Raw genomic sequence first — 19,595 nt, 5'->3', positions numbered from 1 at the left:
CGCCGGGGCGGCGAGGGCGCGCGGTGGTGCGCGGCGCCGGCGGGGAGGCGGTGAGCAGCGGGGCGGAGGCCGGTGAGCTTCGGCCCCCGGGGCCGGGGAAGACAAGCGGCGCGCGGGCGTGGCTCCTCGGGCCCGGCGAGGTGGAGAGGAGGGCCCGCCTCGGGCCTGCGGGCCGGCGGCGATGTGGGCACCGCCCGGGGACAGATGGCAGGACGGGAGTGGCCAGGCGCGACGGGGCGGACGTTGTCCGGTCCGCACCGGACACGTCCGTCGGCGGCAGATCTGACACTTTTTTTTAGACTAGGGTTGGACGGGGAAGAAGATCCGAAAATGGAGGGGGCTATATATAGGCATAAGTGGAGCTAGGAGAGTCCAAATGAGGTGCAGTTTTCGGCCACACGATCGTGATCGAACGCTCTAGAACATGGAGCAGAGTTTGGTGGGTTTTGGGCCAAATTGGAGGGGTGTTGGGCTGCAACACACACGAGGCCTTTTCGGTCCCTCGGTTAACCGTTGGAGTATCAAACAAAGTCCAAATGATACGAAACTTGACAGGCGGTCTACGGTAGTAAACCAAGGCCGCTTGGCAAGTCTCGGTCCAATCCGGAAATATTTAATCCCCACAGACGAAAGAAAGCTAGAAATGACCACCGGAGGAGAACGAAGCGCCGGAATGCAAAACGGACAACGGGGAAAATGCTCGAACGCATGAGATGAACACGTATGCAAATGCAATGCACATGATGACATGATATGATATGCATGACAACGATAACAACACACGTAGACAAAGACCCGAACCCGAGAAATAAATATAACTTAACGCCGGAAACGGCAAGAGTTGGAGTACAAATAGGGAAAGTTACATCCGGGGTGTTACACCTCCCCTGCCTCTTCTTACATCCGGGCTGTTTTGATGCTACTCGTCGTCTTGTTTCCAACAAGCTTGAGTTTGCTCAATTCGGAGCTCATATGCAGAAGTTATGGCAGTTCTTGTTTTCTTGAGTGTGGTTTTGTCAGGGTCCCAGCGGTAGTGCCGTGGTACCCAGCGGTAGTACCGCTGAGGGGTCACAAGCGGCAGTACCGCTCCGCAGCGGTAGTACCGGCGGTGACTCCGTAGCAGTACTACCGCTGGCTTACCAGGTCCCTACCGCGTCGATTCGAGGGGTCTTTTTTTGTGTCAGATTGTGCGGTACCTCGCTGCGGCAGTACCGCCCTTCCTCCTCGGTAGTACCGCCCGGTTCCCTCTTTCCCTTTACCCTTCGTTCTGTGCGGCAGTACCGCTGAAGGGAGCGGTAGTACCGCTGTGTCCTGCGGTACTACCGCCCCAAGGTTCATGTTTTGTTGCTCCTTTTTCCTGTTTCTTCCACCTGAGCGGTAGTACCGCTCGTGGAGCAGTAGTACCGCTCCTGTGCGGGCTGAGCACATAACGGTTGGATTTTCCCCCTCCTATAAAAGGGGGTCTTCTTCCCCAATGAACCTTATCCTTTGAGCTCGCGTTCTTCCCCCATTGTTGACCTTCTTCGAGCTTGCTAACTCTCAATCCCTCCATGGATTCTTGCTAGTTTTTGAGGGAAAAGAGAGAGGAGATCTAGATCCACATTTCCAACAATCACTTTCTCCTCTATGTGAGGGGAACCCCTTGGATCTAGATCTTGGAGTTCTTGGTGTTCTCCTTCTTGTTCTTCCTCTCATTTTCCTCCCTAGCATTAGTTGCTTTGGTGGGATTTGGGAGAGAAGGACTTGGGCACTCCGTGTGCCCTTGCCGTTGCATTTGTGCATCGGTTTAAGTTCTCCACGGTGATACGTGGAAGTTACAAGTTGGGAAGCTTATTACTCTTGGGTGCTTGGTACCCTTGAGCTTGTTCCTCTTGGGTGCTTGGGTGCCCTATACGGTTGGTGGTGTTCAGAGCTCAATCATTGTGGTGTAAAGCTCCGGGCAAGCGTCGGGGTCTCCAATTAGGTTGTGGAGATCGCCCCGAGCAATTTGACGGGTACCCGTGACCGCCCCCAAGGGTTGCCAAAGTGTACGGGTTCGGTGACCGCCCCCAAGGGTTGCCATTTGTACGGGTTCGGTGACCGCCCTCAAGGGTCCCTTAGTGGAATCACGGCATCTTGCATTGTGCGAGGGCGTGAGGAGATTACGGTGGCCCTAGTGGCTTCTTGGGGAGCATTGTGCCTCCACACCGCTCCAAACGGAGATTAGCATCCGCAAGGGTGTGAACTTCGGGATATATCATCGTCTCCGCGTGCCTCGGTTATCTCTTACCCGAGCTCTTTACTTATGCACTTTACTTTGTGATAGCCATATTGTTTCTTATCATATATCTTGCTATCACCTAGTAGTCTATCTTGCTTAGCATAAGTTGTTGGTGCACATAGGTGAGCCTAGTTGTTGTAGGTTTTGTGCTTGACAAATTAACCGCTAGGTTTATTCCACATTTGTTCAAGCCTAAACCGTAATTATTTTAAAACACCTATTCACCCCCCTGTAGGCGACATCCACGATCTTTCACCATGTCCGGATGGGACTCTCCTTGGCGTGGAAAGCAAGCTTGGCGTTCGGATATGAATATTCCTTTCTCTGTAAACCGACTCTGTACAACCCTAGCCCCCTTCGGTGTCTATATAAACCAGAGGGTTTAGTCCGTAGAGGCAATCATAATCATACAAGCTAGACATCTAGGGTTTAGCCATTACGATCTCGAGGTAGACCAACTCTTGTAACCCCTATACTCATCAAAGTCAATCAAGTAGGACATAGGGTTTTACCTCCAACAAGAGGGCCCGAACCTGGGTAAACATCATGTCCCCTGCCTCCTATTACCTTCGATCCTTAGACGCACAGTTCGGGACCCCCTACCCGAGATCTGCCGGTTTTGACATCGACATTGGTGCTTTCATTGAGAGTTCCTCCATGTGGTCGATAGAAGGAACGATGGCTCGCCTCATCGTCAACGACAAAATCACCTCTGGAAGAGCCCTAGTTCCTGGGCAGACCCTCCAGATCGGCAACTTCACCATAGGCGCCCACCCGGCCATTAAGCCCAAGGCGGTCCCCCGGATCGCCAGAAATCATCTCCGCATCAACCCCGAAAGCGTTGATAGGATGGATCCGGTAGATGTCTCGTCTTTAAACAAACTGCTAGATTGCATCGCTGCCCTGGGGGTCGCAATAGATTACGATCTGATTGGGCTTAAACTCGATCAGAGGGAAATCAGGTCTCCACCTATCACCCACCTGGTGACTGTCATGGAAGAAAAAGTTGAGGATACTGCTCCTCGTGCGCTGAAAACAAACTATGTTCGGATCTCCGAGCCCCACGAGCCAGACACTCATCTTCGAGAAAGGATCATCTATCCTCTGAACATAGAATTAGGTGCCGAGTCTAAAAAACCCTAGGACACTCCGAATCCTGGGCCAATGACCTCGGAAACTTTCCAAAATTTGGATTCCGCAATGGGTCAGGGTTCGGATTTAAACCCACCCACCACAATCAATACTCTCCAAGCAATTCCGGTCCCCCGGACATATTGATCTAATTTATATACGACAGAAACCTGAGGAAACAGTCCATCACTTCTGGGCTAGATTCCTACTTGTTAAAAACAAGATCAAAGATTGCTGCGACAACGATGTGGTATCAGTCTTTTGCCGCAACTGTATGGACGAGGGGATCCTCAATGCTTTCAATCGGTGCCACATACTACACTTTGCAGATTTGGCACACATTGTACAGAAGTATTGCAAAATGGAAAGTGTCTGGAAAGCCCAGACAGCTCGGTGGGAACCATCGGCCTTTAAGCCACCCACCGACCGGACAAACGGATGCACCCTTACGGGGCACCTGATCATTACTTCCCAGAAAGAAAAATTAAGCCCTTACCGGGACACAAAACTGTCCTTGATGAATGGCTCGACAAGCCCTGTCAGATACACGCGGTGCCGAATTTCGAACCAACTCATAGCCTTTGGGCATGTTGGATACTCCGGCAGGTAAAAGCGAGGAGGCTATTCTCACCAGCACCACTCCGGCAAGGCATTCCCTCAAGGATAACGACCACAATGTACTTACGGTCTTCGAGACCTTTTCTTCAAACAACCGACGTAAAAGGATGCTCCGTAACCTCACCGAAGTGAATCATGTAGCCGCAATAAATCATTGGAACGATATGGTGATAACCTTCAACGCAAGTGATGAGCCAAGGGCTCGATCAGTCCGAGCACCAGCCGCTTTGGTCCTAAACCCAATTATAGATGGCTTTCGCCTCACTAAAGTGCTCATGGACGGCGGTAGCGGACTGAACCTCATCTATGAAGACACGCTCAATAAAATGCAAATGGACAGGAGTCGCATTGAGTAGAGTAATACAATCATTCGAGGAATTATCCCCAGTCGGGAAGCAAAATGCTCGGGGGAAATTAAACTCGACGTGCTATTCGGCACACCAGAGAACTATAGGTTCGAAGAGATAATCTTCCAGGTGGCCCCTTTCAATAGTGGATATCATGCCATGTTAGGGCGAGACGCATTCACACGCTTGAACCTCATTACGGGTACATGAAGCTCAAAATGCCCGGGCCCAATGGTGTTATCACTATCGCTAGTGATCCGGACATAGCACTCTGCGCCGAAAACAAAACTGCATCCCTGGCTCTCAAGGCACTATCCGAAGCCCTGGCGGCCGAGGAGCTCACAACTCTGCGTTCCATAGTGGATAGAGACGACGTAATTCTTGATAAAAGGCCCAAATCCACTTCTTTTAAGCCAGCAGAGAAGATAGTCAAATCTCAAGTTCACTCGACAGACCCCAAGAAGACAGCTTCCATTGGGGCATAGCGGGATCCGACGGTCGATGCCGCATTGCGCTCGTTCTTGCGCGAGAATTGGGACATCTTCGCCTGGCATCCCTCGGATATGCCAGGAATCCCACGCGCGCTGGCCGAACATAGTCTCAATATACTCAAGGGATACAAACCAGTAAAGCAAACATTGCGGCGATTTTCCGAACCCAAACGATAGGCTATGGGTGAGGAGTTAGCCAAGCTACTCGAGGCCGGGTTTATCAGAGAGATCAAACATCCGGGCTGGCTAGCAAACCTGGTCATGGTGCCAAAGAAGGACAAATCCTGGCGCTTGTGTTTCAATTTCAAGGACCTTAATAAAGCCTGCCCTAAGGATCCCTTCCCACTACCTCGCATAGACCAGATTATTGATGCAACCGCAGGACACGACTCGCTGTGCTTCTTCGATGCATACTCCAGATACCATCAAATCAAAATGAAGGAATCCGACCAAGCCGCAACGGCATTCATCACCCCATACGGGCCCTTCTGCTCCAACACCATGCCCTTCGGGCTCAAAAACGCCGGTGCCACATATCAACGCATGATTCAAACGTGCTTGGAAAAGCAAGTCGGCAAGACAATTGAGGTATATGTAGATGATGTAGTCATCAAAACTAAACCTGTCGAATCATTGGTGGACGACTTACGCCTTACATTCGACAACCTCCAAAGATATGACATACAGCTCAATCCGGAAAAGTGCGTTTTCAGTGTTCCCGCCGAAAAACTACTTGGGTTCATTGTTTCCAATAGGGGAATCGAAGCGAACCCAACCAAAATCCGAGCCCTATCACAGTTGGCTACACCAAAAGACCTCAAGCAGGTCCAAAAACTAGCCAGGTTTGATAGAGGCAAAGGTGTCCTGTCTTTCGATGAGATGATGGATATCTCTATGGTGGAAGTCGACTTTGACGATCCGACTACGAATGTCCGAGGACGTCGCGCCTTAGCAATCGCTAAACCAACTCCGAGAGGTTATTAACCACGTCGGAGCACGATCAACCTGACCACAAAGGTCTATTTCCTACAAGCAAATGAAGAACAAGCAAGAAACTAAGATTGCAATCTGGATATTGCGAATATAAGATGAAAGCTTTATTGATCAAGGCGGGGTTCTGTGACGTCTTGGTTTGGTCGTTGAATACAAACGAAGTACGGGAAGTTGCAGCTATGGCGAACTTTTGATCTAAACAAAACCCAAAGTCTAAATGATGCCCTAAGGGTTGTATATATGGAGGAAGAGGGGGGAATTTCGTGGCCCTTGGAGGAGGGGTCCGAAACCAACCCTAACTCTTGTTTCCCCACACATACAGACTCTAAAAACAACCTATACTTAAGTATTTCGAAATTACATGGGTCTGGCCCAATAATAAGGTGACGCAGCACATAGAATAGCCTCTGAACGAAATTTATGAAGTGGCATCTTGTATATTTCGTCCAAGGCTTCATACACTCCTTATGGTGGATTCAAAGTCCTGAAATCATCACTTGTAACTCCGTTCGTGTTCCCCTTGTGCATGTCATCATCTCCATGCTTGGTCTTGCTCCAGTGTTCATCCCTCTTATCCATGCCAGGCCCTTCATTTGTAAGCAAAACAAAAGTATCCAATTTAGGCAGCATCATATTCTCATGAACATTGGAATCATTACCAAGAAACGAAAGTACCTAATAATTTAATCGGCGTGCGCGAGCTCTAGTAATTGGTCCAGTATGTATAGCAGCAGGGGTTGTGGGTGTAACAATTGTATCGATGTCCTCCTCATCATCCCCTTCTTGAAATGAAGTCGTCCTCGACGGAAGCTCATCTTCCTCACCCAAATAAGGCTTCAAATCTGCAATGTTAAAAGAGAGACTAACCCCAAAATCTGCAGGCAACTAAAGTTTATATGCATTATCATTTATTTTCTCTAACACCTTAAAAGGACCATCAGCACGTGGCATTAGCTTTGATTTACGCAAATCAGGAAATCTATCCTTACGCAAATGTAACCAAACAAGATCTCCAGGTGCAAACACAACATGTTTTCTACCCTTATCTCCAGCAAGTTTATATTTAGCATTCATACGCTTAATGTTTTCCTTAGTTAACTCATGCATTTTTAAGATCAATTCAGCACGTTGTTTAGCATCAAAACTAACCTTCTCCGAAGATGGAAGAGGCGACAAATCAGTGGGTGCACGGGGTAGGAAACCATACACAATTTGAAAAGGGCGCATCTTAGTAATAGAATGCAACGAACAATTATAAGCAAATTCAATATGAGGGAAGCATTCTTCCCACATTTTCTTATTATTCTTCAAAACAGCCCTAAACATAGTAGACAATGTTCTATTTACTATTTCAGTTTGTCCATCAGTTTGGGGGTGACAAGTAGTACTAAAAAGCATTTTAGTACCCAACTTAGCCCATAAACATCTTCAAAAGTGGTTAAGAAATTTAGTATCACGATCTGAAACAATAATATTTGGCACACCATGCAAGCAAATAATTTCACGAAAGAACAAATCAACAACATTAACAACATCATCGCTTTTATGTAAAGTGTGCCATTTTCGAGAATCTATCCACGACAACAAATATGCTATCCCTCCCCTTCTTTGTTCGAGGTAAACCTAAAATAAAGTCCATAGATGTATCCTCCCAAGGAACACTAGATACGGGCAAAGGCATATATAAACCATGAGGATTGAGTCGTGACTTAGCTTTTTGACATGTAGTGCAGCGAGCAACAAAATGCTCAACATCCCATCTCATCTTTGGCCAAAAGAAATGTGTAGCAAGTATATCCTCTGTCTTCTTCATGCCAAAGTGTCCCATTAGTCCTCCTCCATGCGCTTCCTGCAACAATAAAAGACAAACGGAGCTAGCTAGAATGCATAGCTTGTTAGCACGAAACACAAATCCATCGTTAACGACGAACTTGTTCCATGTTCTACCTTCGTTACAATTCTGCAAAACATCTTTAAATTCAGCATCATGCACACATTGATCTTTGATGGTCTCCAAACCAAATATTTTAAAGTCAAGTTGTGAAAGCATAGTATAACGATGAGACAATACATCAGCAATAACATTTTCTTTACCCTTCTTGTGTTCAATGACATAAGGGAATGCCACAATGAATTCAACCCATTTGGCATGTCTACGGTTCAGTTTTGCTGGACTTTTAATATGTTTCAAAGATTCATGATCAGAATGTATAACAAATTCTTTGGGCCATAAATAATGTTGCCATGTTTCTAAGGTCCGAACAAGAGCATACAATTCTTTATCATAAGTAGAATAGTTCAGACTAGGCCCACTCAATTTTTCAAAAAAAGTATGCAACAGGTTTGCCATCTTGTAATAACACACCTCCTAATCCAATTCCACTAGCATCACATTCAAGCTCAAAAGTCTTATTAAAATCAGGAAGTTCGAGTAAAGGAGCATGTGTCAACTTATCTTTCAATACCATCAAGGCTTCTTCCTGTGTGGTACCCAAACAAGGCACATCCTTCTTTGTAAGCTCATTGAGAGGTGCACCAATGGTGCTAAAATCTCTCACAAAACGCCTATAGAAACCAGCGAGTCCAAGAAAACTCCTCACTTGTGTGACCGTTTTGGGCTGCGGCCAACTCTCAGTAGCTTCAACTTGGCTTTATCAACTTCAATTCCCCGTGGAGTAACAACATAGCCAAGAAAACATACTCGGTCGGTGCAAAAGGTGCACTTCCCAAAGTTACCAAACAAACGTGCATCACGTAGAGCAATAAAAACAGCACGTAAATGTTCCAAATGTTCTTCCAAAGATTTGCTATAAATCAGTATATCGTCAAAATAGACTACCACAAATCGTCCAATGAAAGCACGTAAAACTTCGTTCATTAATCTCATGAAAGTACTAGGTGCATTAGTTAACCCAAAAGGCATGACTAACCACTCATATAAACCAAACTTAATTTTAAATGTAGTTTTCCATTCATCTCCCAATTTCATAAGAATTTGATGGTATCCACTACGCAAATCAACTTTGGAGAATATTGTAGAGCCACTCAATTCATCAAGCATGTCATCTAGCCTAGGAATAGGATGACAATAACGAATAGTAATATTATTAATGCCTCTACAATCAACACACATACGCGATGTACCATCTTTTTTTGGCACTAGAATAATAGGAACAGCACAAGGACTAAGGGATTCGCGTATATAACCTTTGTCAAGCAGCTCCTGGACTTGACGCATAATCTCCTTCGTCTCCTCTGGATTGGTACAATATGGTGCACGGTTGGGTAGCGAAGCACCGGGAATTAAGTCAATCTGATGCTCAATCCCTCAAATAGGTGGTAATCCCGATGGCACGTCTTGTGGAAAGACGTCAGCGAACTCCTGCAAAATGTTAGTAATAGTGGGAGGCAAAGAGGAAGGCACGTCCTCGAATGAAAATAATGCCTCTTTGCACACAAAAGCATAGCAAACAGATTTGCTGAAACTAGATCATCAATATCAGATTTGGTGGCAAGTAAACATGCACTTTTCAATTTAATTTCAGAAGCCTAGATGGTTTATTATTAGGCTTCATTTGTTGCTCAAATTGTTTTGCCACAATTTGATTTTCACTCTTATTTTTCTCCTGTTTTGCTTTATTAGCTCTATTAATATCATCTTTCAAAATGGAATCAGGAGACATAGAAAGCAAAGTAATATGTTTATCCTTATGAACAAGAGTATACTGATTGTTTCTACCATGGTGTACAGATTTTTTATCAAATTGCCATGGTCTACCAAGTAATAACGGACATGCTTGCATGGGTACCACATCACAATCAACATGATCAGCATATGTAGAGATACTAAAATGCCATGGTCTACCAAGTAATATTACGTGTTACCTTAACCTTGCCACTGTTGTTGAACCATTGGATGTAGTAAGGATGTGGATGTGGTCTTGTGGTGAGAGATAGCTTCTCCACCATCTCCATGCTAGCCAAGTTGTTGCAGCTCCCTCCATCTATGATGACGCGAACAGAACGTTCCTTCACAACTCCCTTTGTATGGAACAAATTATACCTCTGATTTTGCTCAACTTGTGTGACCTGCACACTCAAAACACGTTGAGCAACTAAACATTCATACATGTCAGCGTATTCAGGAGCCATGTATTGCATCTCATGATCAAAATCATCTCCAGCATGTTCTTCACGTGTAATAAGAGCCAAAGTCTCCTCATCATAGTCACTAGCGGACTCATACCCACCATCCTAAGTAGCAATCATCACACGCTCATATTTGCATTCTCTTGCATAATGACCTCTTCCCTTACAACGATGACAAATAATATCACTTGTGTGCCATGTTGATGCCATCAAAGAAGAAGAGCTCTGTGCAGGCCCGGCAGGTGTGCTCTTGGCAGATAGTGGTGGTTGTGCCTGCTTTCTTGTATCACGGCTGGAGGTGGCACCTGATGGAGGTGTTGGTGCAGTGGAAGTAGAGGATGCACGTGGTGTCCATGATGAAGGTCGACCTGCAGAAAAGTTAGTTCGCGCCAATGCTAGTCGATCCTGCACTTCATGTTCAGCTTTACAAGCAAGATGGAATAAACGAGTGATATTATTATACTCCTTATACTCTAGAATGGTCTGAATCTCTATTTAATCCACCCATAAAACGTGCAAGCATAGCTTCATTCTCCTCAACAATACCACATCTAATCATGCCAGTCTGTAATTCCTGATAATATTCTTCTACAGAATTTTATCCTTGTCTTAAACGCTGCAATTTTTGAAGTAATTCACGTTGATAATATGGTGGAACCCAACGAGTACGCATAGCAGTTTTCAAATCAGCCCAAGTAGTTGGAATAGGATATTATCTACAATGTTCAGACCACCTAACACATGCAAAGCTAGTGAAAGCACAAATAGCAGCAGGAACACGTATCTCCTCAGGATATTGTAAACATGTAAATCATTGTTCAGTTTCTAACTCCCAAGTAAGATATATATCAGGAACATATCTACCCTCAAATGGTGGAATATTCAATTTTAGTTTAGGAAGATGGTCATGATCTCGTACCTCAGGTGGTGCAGCCCTACCGTTGCGATGATATGCATGAGGACGCCCTGGTGGTGGTGGTGCTGGTGGTTGCACGTAGTTATGATTTTGATCAACCTCATCCTCGTAATGGTCCTTCACCTCTGCAATAGCCGCAGGAGCTACATAAGCATCAACAATAGGTACAACGGCACTAGAAGTTTGACCAGGCTCAAGGGGAACGCGTTGTGCTCGTCCCACTTGATTTGGAAGGCGATGTTGTTGTTGTTGTAGAGGTGCAACACGTGTAGCGGGCGGTGGTTGTGGAAGATGCGCAAGCAATTCATTAAACTTGTTATCGAGATTTGTTTCGAACGCCTTCTTAATGCCATCTATATTCTCCATGGCCTCTTCAAATCTGTTTAGCACATCTTCCACCTGTCCACTCATCATTTGCTGAAACTTATCATGTAACTCTTTGTTCGTCATGTTCTCCCAGTCAGTCTCGTCAGCTTGTGATCCTGCCATGGTTAGCAGCAATAGAAACACACAAGAATATGATCCTACAGACTACTAGGAAGTGGTGCTAATATGTCACAAATCTGTCAAGCGAATTTCAAAATCTTACCAGTTCTTACCAAGCAGCAGGTGGTGATCGGCAACTGTTGTAGTCAAAACTCTCAAAAGCTTGGATAGAGTGATTGTCAGGGAGAGTCAAACGCACGAGTAGATGTATGTGGAGCTGGGAAGGCTTATAATATGGTAGCAAAAAGGGTCAGCAATAATCAATTCAGAGATGCAAAGTTGAATAAATGCTCAATGACGGTACTGTGCTGGTCCTAGGCTAGACCATGCTAGAGACGCGAGCCTAGAACATTAACAAAATCATGGCGCTGCACGTAAACAAGGGAAAAGCACACTTTGGAATTTTTTTCGCTCTATTTTTTTGGTGCTCTTTTTTTGCGCTCCTCTTTTTTTGCGAAAAATAACTATAATGGCGAGTGTCTCAAAACTCTTCCCAGCACAAAATGACAGGATGGGCATGAAATTTTTTTTGACTATTTTTTCGGAAATCAGGGCAGGGACGACGAAAAAGTGCGACAAAAAATCACTATGATGGAACGTGGCTCAAAAGACTCGGAAAAGCCAAAAAACAAGATAGGGAAAAATATTTTCGCATGCTGAAATTTTGGCCTAAAAACTGCCCGGGGGTCTCCAGACTTTTTTTTTCTGAAACCTACTCAGGCAAGGAAACACGAATAGGCAATTAGATGGACCTAAAAAACAAACCTAATATGAAAGGAACTCAGATTGGTGGTGGATATATGGTGGTAGGATATGACAACGGTGGTGGTATATGGATACAGATCGGTGGCGGTATATGGATACAGATTGATGGTGGTATATGGATACGGATTTAGAGTGATGGAGGATAAGCGGTGGTGGTAGATGGTAGGGGCGATGATGATGGTGCGGTGGCGGTGTGACAACTTATGACCAGAACTTGAAACTCTAAAAGACTAGACGCTAAGACCAGCAACTTGACACGACGATGTAACCACAAATTCAACAAAGCAAAATACCGAAAAGACAATGCAAAGGCTCAGACTGGTTCGGATAGGATGAACTAACTCTAAATTATTATTATTTTCGCTTTTTCGTGGACTATAGGTATGAAGAACAGACTCGACCTAAACTACGAAAAACTGTAAAATCTCACCAAGCAACCTGGAAATCTGATACCACTTGATAGAGGCAAAGGTGTCCCGTGTTTCGATGAGATGATGGATATCTCTTCGGTGGAAGTCGACTTTGACGATCCGACTATGAACGTGCGAGGACGTCGCGCCTTAGAAATTGCTGAACCAACTCCAAGAGGTTATTGACCACGCTGGAGCACGATCAACCTGACCACGGAGGTCTATTTCCTGTAAGCAAACGAAGAACAAGCAAGAAACTAAGATTGCAATCTGGATATTGTGAATATAATATGAAAGACTTATTGATTAAGGTGGGGTTTTGTGACGTCTTGGTCTGGTCGTTGAACACAAACGAAGTACGCGAAGTTGCAGCTATGACGAACTTTTAATCTAAACAAAACCCAAAGTCTAAACGACGCCCTAAGGGTTGTATATATGGAGGAAGAGGGGGGAATTTTGTGGCCCTTGGAGGAGGGGTCCGAAACCAACCCTAACTCTTGTTTCCCCACACATATGGACTCTAAAAACAACCTATACTTAAGTATTTCGAAATTACATGGGCCTGGCTCAATAATAAGGTGACACAGCACCTAGAATAGCCTCTGGACAAAATTTATGAAGTGGCATCTTGTATATTTCGTCCAAGGCTTCATGCACTCCTTATGGTGGCTTCAAAGTCCTGAAATCATCACTTTTAACTCTGTTCTTGTTCCCCTTGCGCATGCCATCATCTCCATGCTTGGTCTTGCTCCAGTGTTCATCCCTCTTATCCATGCCAGGCCCTTCATTTATAAGAAAAACAAATGTATCCAATTTAGGCAGCATCATATTCTCATGAACATTAGAATCATTACCAAGAAACGAAGTACCTGATAATTTAATTGGCGTGCACGAGCTCTAGTAATTGGTCCGATATATATAGCAGCATAGGTTGTGGGTGTAACAATGGTATTGATGTCCTCATCAGGGTGCGTGACAGCTTTGAGCCGCTTTATCTCCATATTAGGAGAAAAGGCACTGCCATTGTATCGCCTGCTCCAACGCACCAACCACTTTGCAGGACGGATGATGCAACAGCCGGACTAGAAGAAATAAAAGCTTTGTTAGCAAGCAACCCAATCCTGGTCGCGCCAAGCGTCGGCGAACCCATGTTGCTATACATATCTGCAACACACCAAGTGGTGAGTGCAGTGCTCGTCGTCGAACGAGAGGAAGAGGGACATAAATTCCCACTTCAAAAACCAGTATACTATGTATCGACGGTCCTCACACCATGCAAGTCTCGATACCCACTTTATCAAAAGATAGCGTATGCGGTCTTCATGGCATCCTGGAAGCTGCGGCACTACTTTCAAGAGTGTTTGATCATGGTGGCTTCCGAAGTACCACTTAATGATATCATAAACAACCGGGACGCCACCGGCCGGATTTCCAAATGGGCCATTGAGGTCTTATCGTTTGAAATAACATATAAGCCATGCCGAGCTATTAAATCTCAGGTGTTGGCTGACTTCGTCGCCGAATGGACAGAGGCCAAACTCCCTAAAGAGTACGACACATATTCCAACTGGGTGATGCACTTCGACGGCTCTAAAATGCTAGCCAGACTTGGGGCTGGTGTCATCCTGACATCCCCCACAGGAGACACAGTCCGTTATGTGCTCCAAATACTGTATACAGACTCTAATAACGCAGCCGAATATGAGGCCCTATTGCATGGTCTTCGGATGGCCGTCTCTATGGGAATACAACGCCTCGAGGTGCACGGGGATTCAAACCTTCCAATATCCCAAATAAACGGAGAATTTGATGCCAAAGATCCAAAGATGGCGGCTTACCGCAACGCCGTACTTAAAATATCAGCTCGGTTTGAGGGGCTCGAGTTTCATCACGTGGCCCGAGAGAGTAATCAAGCAGCAGACATCCTTGCTCGCATGGGCGCTAAGCGCGACCCCGTCCCACCCAATACCTTTCTGGAGAGGCTTTTCAAGCCATCCGTGGTATGGCAGGACGAGAGCAGCAACACAAGTCTAGAGCCGATCATACCCCCAGATTCCGAACACAATTTTGATATCATCGGGGGCTCGGCCACCGAAATAACACCATTGGCCCATGTAATCATGGCGGTGATCGCCCCATGGACCGAACCCTTCCTGGCCTACCTTAATAGGCGAGAGCTCCCTAAGGACCAAAATGAGGCTCGATGTATCGTTCGACGCCCGAAAGCCTACAAGGTTCATGAAGGTGAGCACTACAAGAAAAGTACTACCGGAGTCCTTCAAAGATGTATCTCCGAAGAAGAGGGGCGGCAACTTTTGGCCGAAATTCATGTTGGTCTTGGCGGTAATCACGCCTCAACTTGGGCCCTTGTAAGTAAGGCCTCCCGTACCGGTTTTTTCTGGCCTATGGCCTGAACAGATGCACAAGACCTCATCCAACGTTGTGTAGGATGCCAACTTTTCGCCAATCAAAGCCATATGCCGCCTACCGCCCTACAAACAATCCCCATTACTTGGCCTTTCGTGGTCTGGGGGCTTGACATGGTCAGACCCCTTAAAGGGGGAAGCTATAAGAAAAAATACCTGCCGGTCATGGTGGATAAATTCACTAAGTGGATAGAGGCCAAACTAGTTAAAACGGTCGAAGCCGGACCAGTGATAGATTTCATATTCGGTGGCATACACCGTTATGGTGTCCCACACAACATCATTACCGATAACGGCTCTAACTTCACAGCCGACGAGGTGAAGACTTGGTGTGCTAATTTGGGCATCAAGCTCGATTATGCCTCCGTTTACCACCCTCAAACAAACGGCCAAGTCGAACGGGCTAATGGCCTAATAATGAGCGGCATTAAACCCAGACTAGTGTGATCCTTAAAGGAGTCAGATAAACACTGGGCCGTACTCTGGGTGTTGCGGACCACGCCCAATCGCATGACCGGATATACACCATTCTTTATGGTGTACGGTGCAGAGGCCGTCTTGCCCTGCGATATTATTCACGACTCACCTCGAGTACGCATGTACGAAGAGAGAGAGAGAGGCCGAGCTCGATCGGCAAGATGACTTAGATGGCCTGGAGGAGGAGGGCGATGTCGCAAAAGCTCTTTCAACATTCTACCAACAACAAGCTTGAAGATACCAAAGAAAAGAAGTGCAGGCCAAGACTTATAATATCGATGAACTCGTTCTACGCCTACCAGAGAAGAAAAAGGACAAGCTCAAGCCCAAATGGGAGGGTCCCTTCATTATAGATGAAGTTCTCACTAGAGGAGCCTACCGCCTTCGTAATGCATCGGACAATCGCCTAGAGCCGAACCCATGGAACACTGCCAGACTCCGAAGATTCTACGCCTAAGCCCGGACTCATTGTCCGTTACCTTTTTCTCTTTTTTCTCTTTCGTCTTTTTGTTTTTATATGAATTCTAGCCTGTGTTCGGATAAACCGCACACTTAAGGGGTATACATCCTTAAATGTACATCCCCCCAATACCCGGGGGCTTCTATTCACAGAAGCTTATTATTTATTGAGCATCAAGCTCACCATATATATGTGTCGTCTTCTCATATATGTCTTTTCTTCGCCATTATATGCACCTTTATGACTTAAGTTTTTGCCAAGCTGGGTTGCCTGGCTCCTATGCTTATGCCCTACGCTCCTGCTTGTTCGGCTAGGGCATAAAGGGAGCACCTCTGTGATTGTTACAGCCGGGTTAAGATGAACTGCCCTCGTTGTGATACAAGCCCCCAAAATACAACGTGTACTGTGATTTTTAGCATCACAGCTCAGGCATGCACAACAACGCATGCTGGCCTAGGGAGAGGAACCCTTAACGGAACTATTCTCTCTGGAAGATGTTTCTTACGATCAAATGTAACATAACATAACTCCCCGAATACAACTTGTCTGTTCAAGAAACTATGACCAGACTTCCTGGTTTCTGAACATACTTCGGTGTTTACCACCGGTACAGTATTCGGAAACACTCCAAACTTTGGATTTTGGAGGTTAAAGCGGAAGGTCTACCATGACAATAGTTTTCTAATTCGGCTGGAGATACGTTTGTCGATAAAAATACATAGTACTTGGACTCGAAAACTTCCTCCTCTAGACCATCTAATAAGTTGTCTAGCTTACAATCTTGTTGCGAAAACTTGGCGGCTATCTTTACTTGGTCATATACTAAGCTAACAGGAATTTTCTGCCCATTTGGTCCCCGAGGCCCGACCCGGGCCATATGATTTGGATCAAGTCCGGTGTACCATGTTTTCACCATGGCCCAGGCCTCTCGTGCGCCTTCTCGGCATGCAGATATCTTCCATAGTCCAAAGTGGCAACGAGCTCGCTTGAATAAATTCACGAGTTCCTCCATACTTCCTGGAGGAGACTCAGCGGGCCATAAAGCTTTAGCAATGTTCCTCATTGCCTTCCGGGCTCGCTCATGTACTTTGGATAGCTCTTGTAGCAGATCGCCTTGAAATCCGGACACCTCTCCTTCGGGCCGCCCAATCAGCACACATACAGAAATAAAGTTGTTAAAACTTCCCATTAGGGGACTGTATGGAAGTAAGGTTAAAAAGCATACTGGATATGCCGCCTTTTAGCTTTTTGTTCTCTTTCAAGGCATCCGCCAGTTGGGCTCGTATGTCCTCCAGTTCCTCTGCCTGCTTGATGTTGGCATCTTGCAACTTGTTCTTCTCATCCCTGGTCCGTGTTAGTATACGCTGACCAACGGCCTCTTGCTTTCGGCATGTTTTTTATCCACCTGCACGACCTTCAATCTCTCTTCCATCTGATCAGGCGATCCTGCCATCATGAATACATCAGTGTTTATTTCAAGAAAAACATGGCTGGCACATGATTATATTTTCCAGACAGTAGAGGACATTCCCAGTCGGTGCCTCCTTGGACTTCGCCAGTTCGGCAGTGACAACAGTTAGCTGGGTCCGGCATTTTTCCAGCTCCCGAGACAATATGGTGTTCTTCTCTGTGAGTACCTGATTATGAAACGATCCTTAAATCAATTGCTTCAACAGCTTTAAGTCTCGGGGGCTACTGACACATGATCTTACCGGCATATCCTTTGAAAGCTGGTGAGTGGCTCCAACGAGCCCATCCCGAGCAACTCGGATATAGGCATTTGCTGAGCTGAAGGAATTAAATGCCTCTTCGGTGAAAGTTGGGTCGCGCATAGCCGCCCTCCGGCGCCGATGGTTCATCGCACTCTCCAGTTCGGAGTTGGTAACGGATACATCATCCGAATCCTCAGGGAGAGGACAATCCGGCATTTCACCGATATCAACCCCAGCCCTTGGAACAGGGTCCGGGTTTGGATTGGGTGATGCATGACCAGCGAGGCCTCCGGACATAGTCCCACATATGCTTTTCCTAAAAAATGTGGCACAGCGGGAAACGTCACAATTCGGTATATCTGCCAAGGGCATATTAAGAACCATACCTTTTTGATGAAGGTGGGGGTTTGGCAGTATCGTCGTCCGCCTTTCTTTTTGAAGATCCGCCCTGCGCAGGTGTCGCCTTCTTAAGGGACCTTTCTGATGCGGCGTGGCGAGACGAGTGCTGCCCCTTTGGAGCACGAGACAGTGCGATGGGTGAGGCGCGATGAGAAAACTCTTTTGGAGGAGACGTCCCCTAGGTACTTACGTGGGAGGAGGGAAGAAAGCTCGCCTAATAAAAGACCCCCTCCTTGAGCTCTATGAATATATCCGGATCCTCTTCAAATCCGGGATCCAAGTCCCGAACATGGTCCTCTGGCTGCGGGGCAGGGCTATAGATCCCCGCGACAACCTTCCTCCATTCCTGTTAAACATAGTCGGATTAAGTTCAACTAGGTGTGACTCAGGAAGAGGATTGAGTAAGGTTGCGAAGTGAAAGCTCACCCAGCTAGGAGGGTTGTACATGGAAAGGCCCTCTCGGCACTTAAGGCGAGTAAAATCTTCTTTATCCCCTTTATAAAGATCAACCAACATGGCGGCCACGGCGACAAAGTTGTCCGGACCCTTGCACCCACAGCGTGATGCGTCATCCTCCCCATTATAGTGACACATGGGGAGTCCTCTGGATTGGATTGACTGAAAGCCTCGCATTATTGAAATCGCCATTACCTCAATTATGGATAGTCTGGATTGGGCGAGTATCTTTATCTTGCTCATTAGCTTCTTAATCTCCACATTGTCCTCCTCTTCGAGGCTCCGGGGACGCCAGCTGTGGCGTTTCTTTAATGGAGCATTGCAAAACTCGGGTAGGCCCTGCCGGATTGGGTCTGGGAGAACTACGTCTTCAATATAAAACCACTCTGAGGGCCACTCTTCGGAGTGTTGGACATGTATCATGTTTTAGCTATACGCCATACTTCGGCGCCGCCCACCTCGAATATAGACCCCTTTTGGGAGCGGGTGACGAGGCAGAAAAGTCTCCTCCATAATTTAAAATGGGCCTCGCAACCTAAGAACAGCTCGTAGAGAGCCACGATGCCCGCGATGTGTAGAATGGAGCCCGGCGTGAGATTGTGCAGCTGGAGGCCGTAGTACTCCAGGAGACCTCGGAGGAAAGGGTGGATTGGAAATCCAACGCCTCTTAAAAGGAAGGAAACGAAGCACACTCGCTCCCCTTCTGAAGGATTGGGGAAATTTTCCACCAGGGCTTCGCCATTTATGGAAGTTAATCCTGCCCGGACGGGAACCAGGTCCGCGGGAGGAAGATATCCCTGCACCTGGAGCTTGGTCAGCTAGGCATGGGAGACCGAGCAGCTCTCCTAGTCGCCTTTTTGAGGGTCGTGAGGGTGTGAGGAAGAACTGGGAGCGCCAGCTATGTTTGCGTGGTTCTCTGTGGCCAGCTCTAAGGATTTTTTTTCTCCTGGTTGAGAATGGCATCTGAGATCCCATCTCCTTAAATAGACGCCTTCCATGCGCCGTCAGGGTGTTATCTATAAAAAACGCTTGGACCCTTCGTATTCATTTGACACATGGAAGCCGAGGCGAGGAGGCGCAGAAGCCGAAGGATAAGATG

Source organism: Triticum dicoccoides, chromosome 5A, assembly GCF_002162155.2.
Source record: "Triticum dicoccoides isolate Atlit2015 ecotype Zavitan chromosome 5A, WEW_v2.0, whole genome shotgun sequence".
NCBI lineage: Eukaryota > Viridiplantae > Streptophyta > Magnoliopsida > Poales > Poaceae > Triticum > Triticum dicoccoides.
The sequence above is the reverse complement of the archived record's forward strand: the minus strand, read 5'-3'. Positions refer to the sequence as shown.